This window comes from Idiotropiscis lumnitzeri, unplaced genomic scaffold, assembly GCF_059441095.1.
Source record: "Idiotropiscis lumnitzeri isolate Australia: NSW breed Sydney's pygmy pipehorse unplaced genomic scaffold, RoL_Ilum_1.0 HiC_scaffold_37, whole genome shotgun sequence".
Taxonomy (NCBI): Eukaryota; Metazoa; Chordata; class Actinopteri; order Syngnathiformes; family Syngnathidae; genus Idiotropiscis; species Idiotropiscis lumnitzeri.
In genome coordinates, this window is record NW_028283575.1 from 1359581 (window position 1) to 1364151 (window position 4571).

A 4571-nucleotide genomic window follows, 5' to 3' on the forward strand; every position below is an offset into this window, starting at 1 on the left:
ACTGCTTATGATCAATTACAGCATCAATAAGAGTGACTAGTAGCGAGACTGATGCCCAATCGTCAGGCTACAATGGGTTAAGCTGTCTGTTATGTCCAATCAGACAAGCGTGAGCCCTTGAGTAGACACTGCTTACAATCAATTACAGTATCAAATAATATAATAGTCACAACTCATGATCAATTGCTATGACTTATTATTAACTTCAGGATCGCGGATCGTCGGCGACTTACATGGACAACAAACACTTCACTGCGTTAAACAAGCGGCACATTTTATTTAACCCACAGTATAAAGTGTACAAGCAAGCAAGCAAGCAACAATTGTATTTCAGCTCATAGATTACATGCAAGACATAAATCTCATTACCGTGTGCTGGAAGGACGGAGAGCCCCGGCGTCCTCAGTAATGCGAGCAAAAAATACGATGCTGGGCGTCCGCGCGTAAAACCCTCAGCCGACTCTACTTTCGTTTTGCCTTCGTCACATTCTTATAGCCAATATTTCATCCCAACCCCTCCCGTTCGAGTGCGCTTTGATGGTTCGCATGGCCCTTCGCACAACTTTGGCCTCTGCCAATCCTCACTCCCTTTTCGTTATCGACTGTACCTTTTCACATGAGTCAGACATTCCTGGTGCTTAGGCCCTGTACGAATTCTTTCCAATTATTCCCGTTCTCATAACACATAGATACAACCTGTGCAAATTCTCATAACACATAGATGTAGCCTGTGCAAATTCTCATAACACATAGATGCAGCCTGTGCAAATTCTCACAACATATAGACACAGCCTGCGCAAATTCTCATAACACATAAACACAGACATCTACTAACGCGTGCATATAGGTATAAAATGGTTATTATGCAGCATTTATGTGGTAAAACAACATTAATAAACCATATTTCACTTCATTCCACTCCTGGTGTTTTACCACCAATTGATGCAAACAGGTTCCACTAATTTATTAACCCGTTAACGTGTTGTTCCCAATTATCCAATATCCACTGAAACCATGGTACATTATATGAGTGAGCAAAGCAAAACCAATGATCCTGTAAAACATTTACCACCACATGAGTCAACATGTCTATGTGCGTGGTACAATGGATTTCTCGCCTGGTATATTCATTTCCAATCCGGCGGACATATTCAAAGATATGCCCTTCTTCTTCTAAATTTAAAGTTAGTTCACACACATAACGGTTATACCAAGAATTGACAGTTTCAATTTTTATTCTCATGGTTCCATGCAATGATATATTTCTTTTTCTACTTCTAATCGAATTCGTCGAACATAAACACAAATTCCAATATTGCATAGCGTAGTCAAAGCGATAGCTATTAAAACCAAAATCATTGGTGGAAGCAACGTTGCCCTAGCAGTTTGTGACAAGCCTGAAAATATGTCCCACCAATGATGAGCAGACTGTTGCTGAATGATTTTAGCAGCATGCAATGTCGATACCATCAGTTGGGAAACATTGGACGCATGTGACTTTATCAATTTCTTTACCTCAGTGGATCGTTCCAATGCGCATTTGAAACGCTCCAAAGAGATTTGCCATGGTGTGCGTAGCACTTCCCATTGTACAGCCGTAAACCGGCTAGCAACTGTGTAATTTGTCAACCAATACGTCCCGTTTCCCCACTGAGGTATGCGGCCCCACCTGCCACAAAATGTCCCTACTAGGTTCCCTCGACCAATCGCACAAGGTGAAGTTTACGTTGGTTAAGCAAGGATTAACAAATTCATGATGCAATTTACAAGCTAGTCCTTTATCAGTGTTTTCGCAAAGATCGGTATTAAAGGTCTGGTTTGTGTTTGGGTTCACCACAACTCAGAGGATATATTCCAGACACTACGCCACTCCTGGTAATTTCCTGTAGTCATTACTCGTACGAAACGCTCTTTTTGCGTCTGCGCATGTAGGTTTTGTATGCTACATGTGGTCCAGTTTAGCTGTTTAGTTACATTGGTTAACACTTCACTAGTGGCGTTCCACATATTTAATTCCCATTTAAATACATTTTGCCACAGTTTAGCATTTTCGTTTTGTCCCACTATTGAATTAGGAAGCCACATTCCTACTTTTAGTAGGGCATCATGAGTTCCCTGTCCGGTCCCAGCTAATTTATAGCGTGTCACTTCATTATCAATGGTGTTAGATACCCCCAATAACGTTCCGGTTCCCCCCAATAAGGTGTCGTGTTAACACTCTCTCTTCTTTCGAACACACGTGGGAAAAACAGGAAATACAATACATTTTCGTAGTTATTGCTGATTGTGCCAAGGGTGTACATGTATCAATTATAGGTACCAGCTGGGTGTTTGTAATGTGTGTGTGGGGGGGGGGGTCGCTTTACTAACGCCTCTCCCCTTCTCTGGGATGAGTCATTTGGTCCAGTTCTTTCCTTGACGGGTCGGATCACACTCTGCTCTGAACCAAAAGCTCTTGACATCTCCTTCCATCGTACCTGGTTTCACTGCGCACAGCTCCACCCTGGACTTGATCCAGATTCTAGTTCCGTTACGAAACAGCCATTGGGTTGATTCTTTTCCAGGACTCCAGAATACTGCATCAGCGGTGAGGTTGGCCACCGCACACAGCCCGCCCCCCGGACACGTCACTCCATCCTGGGTCACGTTGACCCCCTTACCCTCTCACTGCCGGTCAGATTCCATGACAGCGGGCCCTGCATTCGGGGGTACAGAAGGCGTCCGGTCGTTTGCTCCCAGGAGAGTTGGACCATGGCACCAAGGTCAAGGAAGAGGATGACCAAGCAGCCGACACCATCACCGTACCGGACTTCGATAACGGCCTTGGCGTCTTGATCCGTTGCCGGCCCGTCCCACAAACAACTCCCACCACGTCATCCACACCGGCTGTAATGAACACAGTTAGTTCCTACAATTGAAAGGCACAGATTAGTTTTCACGTAAATAACACATTTTTCTTCTTCTTCAAATAAGACGCTCACTGTAGCGTCGTCTCTTTGTGCAATTATCTCAGCAGCCGGGGGGGCCCTGAGTTTTGTTTTACCCAAACCTTAGCTCCGGCCCTGTCGGTTGAGCCAAAGCCCCCTGAGCCTCGCCCAGATCTTATCACTGGTTTAGGAATTTCCTGAACTGTTGTCATATTGCACGGTTTTATTACCAACTGGGCGATTTTACTGCCCTTTCAGGTGCAAGGTCATTCCAGCCAGTATGTCCATTCCAATTATCCATTCTGCGATGGGTGTAACCACCACTTCATATTTCCGAATTGGCATGTGTCCAATTTTCAAAGGCAAAGTTACTGCCTTTCCATTTATAATTTGCCCCCCTATTCCTTGTACCGGGACTAGGGTGCCCTTCATTTTGTTGGGATTTCCTTGAATCAACGAGGCCTCCGCCCCTGTGTCAACCAGTGCCAAAACACATTGAACCGAATTATTCCAATAAATTTCTAGCTTTACATAGGGTCGAATATCACCGACACTCCTTCGTTCTGACAATTTTGACTGGCTGGCAACAAAGGCTTGACCTTCATCCTATCCTAAGAGATCAAAGACTTGAGACCTCTTGCCCTTTTTTTTTTTTTTCTTCGAACGGCTGCAACATACCTTTCATCCTCACTGCTGCTTTCCAAACATTCCTCTCTGTTCCCCTCCACGGGAGGGGCAGAGGGCACAGCTGGTTTTATCATATCTTTAAGCAGTCCTGCCAATTCTGCAAGTTCAGAACGACCGGATCGTTCTTCAAAGCGCAAACAATTAACTTTAAGTCCTCTTTGTCTGCACCTGGCCATCAAAAACTCGTTTGATTGTCCATCACTCTCCGAATGAGGGACTCCCGCGTCTATTAACGCTCTCCACATAGCGCGTCTGTCCCCCTGATCCAGCCCAATTGCATCTGCACCTTCCTCGTACAGACGTCTGATCCATGAGTCAGTGGGCTCCCCACCACGCTGTTTATATTTGGTGGAAATTTGTGTGATTTCGTCCTGTGAATAATCTTCCTTAGTTACAGTTACTCGCGGTGCGGGTTCAGGAAACTCCTGTCTCCGCACAATGGGGTTTCCTTCAGCGTCCACTACGACAACCCCATTAGCATCCCGCTCGACATCCACAATAGTCAATACCACATTTTGCTCTTCACGCCTGCGTGCTATCGGTTTTATTTGCAAATGTGATAATTTTGGATAGAGGGACTGCCCGGTGGCAGGGGCTGTTACTTCAACGTCACCATCCCCCCATATATCTCCTTCCCAGCCCTCCGGCTCCCATTCGCCCGCAAGATCTCTCGTAAACGCCCGTATTTGTTGCGTTTCAACGCGGCGATCAGTTTTCCGCTGGTTAGCTCGTGCTTTCTTGGAAATATGCACAATTGTTTTTTCCAACACAGAATTTAATCTAGATATTTCCTTCTCTAGTTCTTCGATCTTATTGTTCTGCATTAGAATTTCTTGATCTTTACGCGCACCAGCGAGGAGAGCAGCGTCTAACGCCTTATTCTTCTCCCGCCATGCTTCTGCACAAATCCACATCATCTTCCGCACACCCCCCAAAGGCGCTCTTTTACAGACCACC

General features: G+C 45.3%; 1 pseudogene; it reads right to left on the reverse strand.

Annotated features, from left to right (window-relative positions):
- Positions 1 to 248: 248 nt before the first annotated feature.
- Positions 249 to 2655, reverse strand: LOC148315804 (uncharacterized; annotated as a pseudogene).
- Positions 2656 to 4571: the final 1916 nt, after the last annotated feature.